Raw genomic sequence first — 11,592 nt, 5'->3', positions numbered from 1 at the left:
TTTTTTTTGATGGGTACCAGGGATGGGAAGAGAGGGAAAGGGAAATCATTAGCTAGATAATGGCTTTTGGTTTCAAATGACACCCAGGACTTCTAGACATTCACAATTATCTCATTTACACTTTAAGGCTAATCACTCCATATGAACCATGAGGAAATTGGACTGTATACTCCCTGGGACCAGGATGAGAAACTCTCTTATTCAAAGCTGTAGCTCTCAGCCCTAGAATACGGTTCAGAACTTAATGGTGTTAACTTAATAATGGGTACTTACTCTGTTAGACACATAGTACTATGGTTGCATGAGTTAACTATCTACTTTGGAATGACTAATTTTTCAAAAGTAGATAGCCAGGCCTTTCTTCAAAGATGCCTTTGGGTAGACTTGAACCTTTAATCTTTCAGGTAGCATCTGAGCACATTAACTGTTTGCACCACTGAGGGACTTCTAAATCTCCTTCTTGTTGTTAACAGAGTAGGCAGCACTTTTAACTCATAACGATCCTGTATAGGGTTTCTGAGGGGAAGCTGGTGGATTTGAACTGCTGACTTTTCAGTTAGCAGTCTATGCTTATCCTACAGCCTTGTTGTTTGTTTCTGTTGTTAGGTGCCATCGAGTTGGTACCGACTCATAGTGATCCTATGCATAATAGAACAAAACACTACCTGGTCCTGGGCCAACCTCACAATTAGTGCTGCACCTGACCTCATCACTGCTGCCACTGTGTCAATCCATCACTCTAGAGGTCTTCCTATTTTTTTCCAACCTGCCACTCTACCAAACATGATATCATTATCTCCTGATAATATGTCCAAAGTACAATAGACAAAGTCTGGTCATCCTGGCTTCCAAGGAGCACTCTGGCTATACTTCCAACACAGATCTGTTTGGTTTTTTGGCAGTCCATGGTACTTTCAATATTCTACACCAGCACCATAACTCAAATGCATCGATTCCTCTATGGTCTTCCTTATTCACTGTCCAACTTTCACATGTATATGGGGTTATTGAAAATACCATGGCTTGGGTTAGGCACACCTTATTCCTCAAACTGACTTCTTTGTTCTTCAATACTTTAAAGAGGTCTCCAGCAGATTTGCCTAATTCAATAAATCATTAGATTTCTTGACAGCGGCTCCCATGAGTTTTTATGGTTGATTCAAGCAAAATGAAGTCTTTGACAACTTCAATCTTTTCTCCATTTATATGGAGGTGGTTTAATGGTCCAGTGGTGAGGATTTTTGTTTTCTTTACATTGTGATGCAACCCATACTTTGTCTTTGATCTTCATCAGTAAGTGTTCCAAGAGAGTCCTCTTTGTTTTCAGCAAGCAAGGTTGTATCATCTGCATATCACAGATTCTTAATGAGTCTTCCTCCAGTCTTGATGCCACATTTTTCTTCATATAATCCAGCTTCTCAAATAATTTGCTCAGCATACAGATTGAATAAGTATGGTGAAAGAATATAGGCCAGGCGCACACCTTTCCTAATTTTAAACCATTCAGTGTTCCCTTGTTTTATTTGAACACCTACCTCTTGGTCTATGTACAGATTCCTCCTGAGCACAATTAAATGTTCCGGAATACTCATTCTCCACAATGTTGTCCATAGATAATTATGATCCACACAATCGAAAGACTTTGCATAGTCAATAAAGCACAGGTAAATATTTTCCTGGTATTCTCTGCATTTAGTCAAGATCCACCTGACATCAGCAATGATATCCTACATTCCACATCCTTTTCTGAATCCAGTTTGAACCTCTGAAAGTTCTCTGTCAATGTATAGTTGTAGCTGTTTTGTATTATCTTTAGTAAAACTTTACTCAAATTGCATATCAATAATATTGTCCGATGATTTCCACAGTCTGTTCAGCACATCTCTTTGGAATAGGCACAAATATGGATCTCTTCCAGTCAGTTGGCCAGTCTTCCAAATTTATTGGCATAGATGAGTGAGTGTTTCCAGTGTCACATCAGTTTGTTGAAAGACTTCAATTTGTATTCCATCAATTTTGGTGCCTTTAATGCATCTTGAACTTCTTCCATAGACCTTAGACCCATCCATTTAACTCCTACTTGACTAGCACCTCCCACACTGACAAAGAAGGCAATAAACAACAAATAAGACAAGATTCCTGTCCTCAAAACACTTAACCATCGAAAGAGAACAGACACAGAAACTGAATGATGCAGGGTCTCTAATGAAGTTACGAGCAAAATGCTGTGGGTGTGAATGTGTTGACTAATTAATTCTGTAGAGCAAAGGTTCATGAATGAAGTGGAGTTTTCTGCCCCTAGGAGTATGAGTAGAGTTTGAAAAGGTGTCAAAGTGAATGAGGAGTGAACCAGCCTGGGTCTTTAGTTTCCTGAATGTTCATTTAGAGGATGAATTTAACATTTAATGGGCACATGCTGCATTCCTTGGACTGTGCAAAATAGGAAATTTGACAGTGAATAATTTATAGCCTCTGCCCTGGAAGAGACTATGCTGACAGATGTTCAGTGACACCATAGGCATGGGGGACTAGTGTAGTCTGCAGTGGGGCATGGTGGGTGAGAGGTGATGCTCAGACTAGGCACCAGGGCCATGATGTCCATTCTGAGACTCATGGTGATTTGGATACCATTCTAGAGACTTCACAACTCTCATTTTATCTTCACAGTGATACTTCATGGTCCCTGATTTACAGGTAAGGTAACAGACCCAGAGGAAGAAGTGACTTGCTCATGTTCAGTCAGATGGTAAGTGTTGGAGTGATATTTAAACCTGAGTCAATCTGACCCCTGAGCTTGTGCAGCCAGGAATGACAGATTGCATTAGGATTCACATTCCTGCCCTTGATCCCTAATGCTTGAATATCCTTGAAAATTATGTGGGTTTTGGGAATCAACTGACTGACTCAACCAGGATTCAAACATCCCTCAACTTCTGCTTGCACTCCTTCCCCAAAGAAGTGTTCGTGTCCTTCCAATTCTTGGATCCTTCTTTCAATGGGCATGAACCTTGCCTTCTGTAGTCTCCACACATCAGTCTAAATCTGTCTCTTGGGACAAGATAGGAAAAGGGTCTACTGCATATTTCATATGCTAGATGATCCAATACTTGAAGATAATGCTCATGTCCTTGCAAACTCTTTTCATCTCTAGGCTATATAGTAATAATGGTAATAAAAGTGAACATTTATTGTGCTTGTCCTGTTTCAGGCACTGTTCTCAAAGCTTTACAAATGTCATCTCAGGGGCTGGATCATGAATAGCTTTGAAATGCCTTCATAAGGTGTTTCATTGTAATCCCAATGGCATAAGGCCTAACTGTAGAATTTTAAGTAGGAAAAGGGATATTTTAGAAAGACCACTTAGGTGGGCAGTGTGAAGAATGCACTAGAGAAAGTGAGAAAGAGATATGGTGGCTTTTGAAATAATCCTACTGAGAAATGAATAACAACTGAACTTTAGTAGTGATGATGGGCCTGGTATGATTTAAGAGGCATTCAAAAGTAAAATCAATAGAACCAGGGGACTGGTTGGATATGGGAGACAAAGGAGAAAGATGAAATCCCACACATGACCCTTCATAATGTATTTTTGGGTTTTGTCCCAGGTCATATTCTATGAGATAGAAAATCTAAGAGAATATCAGCATCATTTGCATGTGGGCTGTGGTAAAGAGTAGAATTAGGAGAGATTATATATAACTTTGGAATAAGGAGTTATAGATACCAGTGAGACATTATTTATTTACTTGTTCACTCATTCATTTACCAAATCTCTGTTGAAGATCAATTATACAGCATACAGTCTCCTAGGTGCTGGGGTTGTGAGGATTTAGCCATCCCTACCTATGAGGGTTGACTATCTAATAGAGGGAGAGAGACATGTAAACTGACAAGTAGAACAAATTAGTGTTACAGATAATAAGATTGAAATCTGCACAAGGGATAGAAATGAATAGACAAAGTAATAAAGAGCTTTATCAGGAAGGTAATCTTTGACTTCTTCTGGAAGAGATAAATGGAGATCTTGGCTCTACCAGTTCAGGGCTCAGGAGAGGGCTGTTGGCTGGAGGTAATGATTTGGAATTTGCCAGGTCACCAGAAAACACCACTAATGCCAAGGGTGTGGATGAGGCCACCCAGGGAACAGTGTATCAAGTTCAGGAGAAAAGACCTGTGGGGGTAATGCCAGTAATGCCAATGTCCAAGGAGAGGGAAGACCTTGAAGGAGATGAGAAGGAAAAATCTGAAGGGAAGGAGGCAAATGGAAGAGGAGAACATTGGAAAGTAGAGGGAGTATCTAATGCTATGAGAGAGTGGTACAAGAAAGCTTGGAAATGAAGGAGATAGATAAGCTATGAGATTCTATTTGAATCAATGGACAGCAGAGATATGCTAGCTCACATACATGAAAATAGTTTTGGGGCCTGGAGTCCTGGACTACAGCCTACTTTGAATGTCTAGGAAATCTGAAATAACAATGTATTGGTCAGGGGGAAGTTGGAGTTGGTTGTCTCCAGGAGCAGATAGAAATGAGAGCCCTGAGAATAAAGGCGAGCAGTACCTACACCAGGGCAGTCTAAAACAAACATGGAGTTGATTCACTTACAGAGACCCTATAGCATTTCTTCCTTCATAAGTTCCAAGGTTGTAATCTTTACAACAGAGTGCTCCTTGGAGGCCAGGATGGCCAAACTTGGTCTCTCATACTTTGGCCATATTGTCAGAAAGGACCAGTCAATGGAGAAGGATATCATGTTTGGTAAGATGGAGGGTCAGAGGAAAAGAAGAAGACCCCCAATGAAATGGATTGGCCAAGTGGCAGCAACGATGGACTCAAGCGTGGCAAAAGTAGTGAGGTTGTCCCAGGATCGAGCAGTGTTTCGTTCTGCTGTGCATAGGGTCGCTGTGGGTTGGTACCAACTCTATGGCACCTAACAACAACAACAATCTTTACAGAAGCAGACTGCCATGCCTTTCTGCCATAGAGAATTTGAGAGCTTTGAACTGCTGACCTATGAGTTAGCAGCTGCACACTTAACCACTGTACCACCAGGGCTCTTTCTGTGCTGTCTAGAACAGAGGAAATCTTGGCCTCAGTCTGTCCCTATGAGAGATAAACATAAAACTTAAGCCATACAACTTGGAGTGTTCAGGTCCCAAACCAAGTCCCTTTCAAAGGCAAAATGGACAGATCCAGCAGGCTGAAGTGTCTTTTAGTCTCTTCATTCAGCCAACCTCTTTGTTTGGAGTCTTGATTCACCAAGCAGCCTTCAGCGCCCAAGCCCATATAGATGCATTCCTAGGGCACCACATCCTGAGCTAGGTTTTTCTTCTTGAAAACTAAGAATTTGTGATGTTAGTATATACCTTGGGTTACCCATCAAATCCCACACATGACCCTTTCTCCTCCTCATCTGGCCTCATACTTCAAAATAAAGTTCAATCACCTTCCCCCTACCAAATATAGCCTATGGGTATCTAGTATCTAAACCACGCTTGGTATTTTCCCTTTGGTTACACGGGTGAAGAATTCCTGTGCCTAGCCCATCCAAACCCCCTTCCATTTATGTCCTGGACCCAGTCCTTCTCAAGGACTTTGCTCCTCCATTTTTCCCTCCTTCTCCAGCACCATCAATTTTCCCTCTTTACTAGATTGTTTTCATTGGCATGCGTACACATTTGAGTAAAACGTATCTTTAAAAAAAAAAAAAAAATCCTACATTAGGCAGATATTTCCCATTCCCCTGCAAACCTGTGTAACAAGACATTTCAAAATAATCGTCTATGGTCACAAAATAATCATCTATGCCTCCTATTCTCCCCTTGACCTTTTCCATCTGGATTCCCATTTCTGCCAAACTCTTCTTGCCAAGGTGGCCCATGATCTTCATCTTGTTAAATCTGACAGGCACTTCTCTGTCCTCATCTTACCTGATGCCTGATGTCTTATTGGCACGGAACTCTGATGACTCTTCCCTGTTTCTTAAAACAGCTTCTCTCTTAGTTTCTGGGACACCCACTCTCCTTGTTCCTCTCCCACCTCTTAAGTATCTCTTCAGTTTCTTTTACAGTTCCTTATCCTCTGTTTGTTGGAAGGACAGGTAACTCCTCAAACTATGTCTTCAGCCTTGGCCCCTTCACTAAGCTATAAATGTAATTTTCAGCTGTGTATTTCACAACATCATGTGGATGTCTATCAGGAATTTCAAACAACACATTACCCAAATTTGTTGTTGATATGCTGTGGAGTTGTTTCCAACTCACAACAACCCTGTATAGGGTTTCTGAGGCTGTAAATCTTTAAAGGAGCAGAAAGCCTCATCTTTCTCCTGCTGAACAACTGGTAGTTTTGAACTACTGGCCTTGAGGTTAGCAGCCTGACTTGTGACCATTACACTAACAGAGCTTACAAAAACCTGTTCCCCACCTGTACTGCCCTATCTCAGGAAATGACACCACTATTCAACCCTGTGCTCAAGCCAGACACCTGGGAGGCATCAGAGCCTTCTTTTCTTCTCTCCTATAACCAAACCAACTGCACATTCCATCAGTTACACTGAGAAATTGAACTCTGAATCTATCAAATTCTCTCTATATTTATGGCTATCACCTATAGTGGATGCTGTGGTGTGCTGAGGCAGCCATTCCCCTAGTTGCTGAGGCGTTTTCCAGGAATTCCCCTCAGCTGAGAGAACCCCTTTGCTCAAGGTTATGGCTGCTGCCAGACCCACACCCACATCCCATAGCCAATGACTGGTTGATTTGAGGGTATAAAGCCTGATCCTCTTTTCCCAATTTGGGACAGCTCTAAGGAAGCTTTTCCTGTTCTGAAGCTTCCCCTTGACTTATGTGTCAACCTCATTACAATTCAACTGCTCCTGCTGCCTGATCCTGTTTCCCTCAGTCCCTCACAGGTGTTATTCCAGAGTCCACTCCCCAATCATCTACCTGCATATGAATCACAGAAGTTCAGTGTCTTTCTCCTGGGAAACCTAACCTACAGTATTCTAATCATAACCACCAGAATTTCTCAACATGTCTACAAGAGCCATCCAACTGGCCTACCTGCTTTTGCCCTTACATCTCTCTAATTTACTCACCATTAGCACCCAGAATGATTTTTGTAAAAACAAATATCAAATCATTGACTTTTCTGCTTTAGACCTCTGCTGATTCAATGTTGCACTTGGCATAAATTCCAGACTCTCCACTGCAATCTACAGAACCATGAAAATCTGTAGGTCTATCTAATGTCTCTGACTACATCCTTACCACTAGCCTGCTCCCCCTCTCTGTCCCAGCCACACCAGCCTTCTTCCTAAGATTTTGCCTGGCTCAGAGCCTTTACACAAATTGTTCCCCTTCCTTGGAATGTTTTCCCCGCAGATCTTCCCATGACTGGCTCTTTGTTTTCATTTAGACCCCAGCTCAGCTCCTCAGAGAGCCTTCTCCAACCACCCCATCTAAACTAGTCTCTTTAGATAATGAATAATGTACTCTGTTACTTCACTTTGTCTCATTGTCATCATTATACTTAATGACTCCTTGAAAGCTTTCTGTCCAGTTATTCATTGATTTACTTTTAATCGATCCCCCTAAGCCAAGAAGGAGGGCAGTAGTGGTTTAATAGCAGAGTTCTCACCTCTCATCAGAGAGACCTGGGTTTGATTCCTGACCAATACACCTCATGTACAGAGTTCTGGTGTGGCACCATAGGATAAATCACTGGACGGCAAAGTAAGTTTGAACCTCAAGGTCAGTGGTTCAAACTCACCAGCTGCTCCTCAGAAACCCTATACAGGGTCACTATGAGTCAGAACTGACTCGATGGCACTTACCAGCAACAACAATGCCTCATGTGCAATCACCATCCTCAGTGGAAGCTTATGTGCTGTTACGATGCTGAGCAGTCTTCAGTGGAACTCCTAGACTAAAATGAACCAGGAATAAAGGTCTGGTGATCTACTTCCAAGAATTAACCAATAAAAAACCCGTAAATAAGGTGTGGGGAACACACTGCCAAGACAACCACAGTTCTAACCATCACATTGTTGTTATTATCAAGTGCCATCGAGTTGGTTCCAACTTATAGCGACCCTGATAGGGTTTCCAAGGAGTGACTGGTAGATTTGAACTATCAACTTTGTGGTCCATTGCATTGACCTGCAATGCTACATCAGGATTTAAATGAAATGTTTGACCAAATATACCAGGCTAATTTTTATGTTTATAATTCTGTATGGCCCATGAATAATGCTATACATTTTGGCAGAAAAATTTAATAAAAATATATAACAGATGGTCTTTCCCACCCCATGCTATAGATCATGGAGATGTTACAGGACTGGGCAGCATGTTGTTCTGTTGCACATAGGGTCACCATAAATTAGGGGCTGACTCCATAGCAGCTAGTAACAACATGCTTATAATATAGTCTTCACTGAAAGTAGCCTGTACTATACCCTTGAGTGGTTTGAGCCTATGTGTACAAGTGGATGGATGGATGGATGAATGGATGGATGGATGAATGAAAGTTGCCAGGACCCAGCCCCTCAGGGTTCTCCTTTGGACTAAGCTCTAAACCACTTTAGTCACTGACATTAAAGGCCACAGAGGAAGTCAAGTTCATGAGGATTCAAAACAACCATTAGATTTAACAACTAGGAGTTGATTTGTGACCTTGAGGAGAATGGCTTCAGTGGAGTAGAGGAAGCAGAGGAATTCAATTGCAGCAAAATGGGAGTGAGTGGGAGGGCAGGAAGTAAATACAGAAATCTCTTGGAAGAAATTTATCAGGAATGGAAAATAAAGAAAGTTTGCTTGTTTCTGTTGAGTTTTTGAGATGGGCTTTGCTTGATTATAGCCTGAGAGAAAAGAACTGATCTTGAACCACCATTAGCACCATAGGCAGCTGGCTCTGCCAAGCTCTCTTCTAAGCTGTATGGGTTGGTTTTCTATTGCTCCATAACATATCACCACAGTTTAGCAGCTTAAAATAACACACATCTGTCAACTCCTAGTTTCTGAGGGGCAGAGGCCCAGGCATAGCTTAGTTGGATCCTCTGCTTAGGGTGTCATAGCCTACAGTCAAGGCATTGGCCTTGGCAGGGAAAGAATTTGCTTGTTTGCTCTAAGCTCACTCAAATTGTTGCCCAATCCATTTCTTTGTGGTTGCAGCACTGAGAGTGCAGGTTTCTTTCTGGCTATTAACTAAAGGCTACCTTCAGCCCCTAGGGGCTAATTTCAGCTCCTTGAGGCCATCTGGTAGCCAAGCTCTTGTAGGAGCTCTGGTAGCATAGAGGTTATGAATTGGGCTGCGAACATCAAGGTCAGCAATTCAAAACTACAAGCTGTTTTGTGAGAGAAAGATGAGGCTTTCTGCTTCCATAAAGATTTATAGCCTCAGACACCCTGTACAGGGTCACTATGAATCGGAACTGACTCCATGGCACATAACAACAACAACAGAGGCCATCTGGAGTTTATTGTCATAAATGGTTTTCCCAATATGGCCACTTCCTTTTCCAAGCCATCATGGGTAATCTCGAGAGCAATTCTAGTAAGGCCAAGTCTTATATATTATAATGTAATTATTGGGCTGATATCCCATCACCTTTTTCATGTGCTATTGGTTAGACAAAAATCACATACTCTCCCCACCCCACCCCACACACATACTCAAAGCCATGTAAAACCTAAAGGTAAGGCTCAAGAGGGCCTCCTTAGATTGAATCTGTTCACCATAACATATATTCATTCAGTGAATCCTCACAAGAACACTATGAGTTAGCTCCTCTTCGTTTCCACATTTGATGGAAGAAATGTTGGTGATAATAGAGAGAGGGAAGGGATGCCTGGTGAAGCACAGATCTCAGGCTACAGGGAAGGAGAGAACGCTGAGCAGAGGTGAAACATTCTCCTATAGTTGGAGGAAAATCATCTCAGTCACTGAAGATGGAGAAGAATGAGGAAGGACACAGATAAGCTTGTAATATTGAGGTAATGTAGGATTCTACCCAAGAGAAATGAAAACATAAGCTCATACAAATACTTGTATATAAATGCCCAAGTAGCATTATTCATAATAGCCCAAAGTGGAAACAATTCAAATGTCCATCAGCTGGTAAATGGATAAACAGGACATGTTACTATCCAGTCAATAGAATACTCTTCAGTTACAAAGAGGGACAAACTATTGATAAGTGACAGAACATGGATGAATCTCAAAGGAATTTTATTAAATGAAAGAAGCCAGACACCAAAAAGCTACACAGTACATGAATTCATTTTTTAATGAAATGTTCAAGAAAGGCAAATCTATAAAAACAAAATGTAGATTAAGGATTGCCTAGGGCTACAGGTGGGGACTGGGAGTGACTTCAAATAGGCACAGGATTTCTTTTTGAGGTGATGTAAACATTCTAAAATTAGAATACGGTGAGAGCTGCACCACTGTAAATATACTAAAATCATTCAATTGTACATTTTAAATGGATGAATTTTATAGTGTGTAAATGATACCTCATAAAATTATTTTTAGAAAAGATTGAAGCATTATGTTGACAGAATACCTCCCATCCCTGAAAATAGGTCCTTTTGTGTCTGAAGGAGGTGAAGGAGGTGAAAGACGCTAAGAGTTTAGGAGTGTGACAAAGGTATGCGGTTGTTACAGAGAACAGACGAAGGCTGGAAAGGCCAGTGTGGGTACTACAGGAGAAGTTCACATGTGGAAAGACTAATTGTCAGCAGAGCTAATTCAGTGCTGAATTGCTGTTGTTAACTGCCATCGAGGTGATTCCTATTTATGGCGACCTCAAGTAGAACAGTATAAAATGTTGGCCAGTCCTGAGCCATCTTCATCATTGTGTGGGTACATCTGAGTCCACTGTTGTGGCTACTGTGTTGGTCCACCTTATAAAGGGTTTCCTTTGTTTTCATTGACCCTCTACTTTATCCACCTTGATGCCCTTTTCTGGTGGTCTTTAATTGTTGATGTTGTTAGGTGCCATTGAGTCGGCACCGTTTCATAGCGACCCTATGCCCAACAGAACGAAACACTGCCCAGTCCTGAGTCAACCTCACTTTTGTTGCCACGCTTGAGCCCATTGATGCTGCCACTTTGCCAATCCATCTCACTGGGGTCTTCCTCTTTTTCTCTGACCCTCCACCTTACCAAACATGATATCTTTCTTCAGTGACTGGTCCCTCCTGACAATATGTCTGAAGAGACCATGAACTGGTAATGTCACCAGTCTATAGACTCAAATACTTCCTAATTCTACTCCCCTCAGAATCCCAACCCAGTTGGGTTGAACCAAGCAATGTTTTACTGGATGGATTGGAAAAAAATATAAGGACAAGGAGGTTGAAGATGAATGGGGTCAATATTATGGCTTGTGGCATCTCCAGTGGACAGGGAAGGAATCAGTGCTGCGGGTATAGGGAGGGGGAGTGGGCTGAAACTAAGAGGAGTTCAGAGAGCAAGGACTCAAGAAGGTCAACAGACAGGCACAGTGGGAGGACCCAAAGATACAGTTAATCCTGACCCATTAACTGTAAAGAACCAATAGATCTGTTTTGGAAGAAGTGCAG

This window comes from Chrysochloris asiatica, unplaced genomic scaffold, assembly GCF_000296735.1.
Source record: "Chrysochloris asiatica unplaced genomic scaffold, ChrAsi1.0 scaffold00106, whole genome shotgun sequence".
Classification (NCBI taxonomy): Eukaryota; Metazoa; Chordata; class Mammalia; order Afrosoricida; family Chrysochloridae; genus Chrysochloris; species Chrysochloris asiatica.
Note: the sequence above shows the minus strand (reverse complement) of the source record.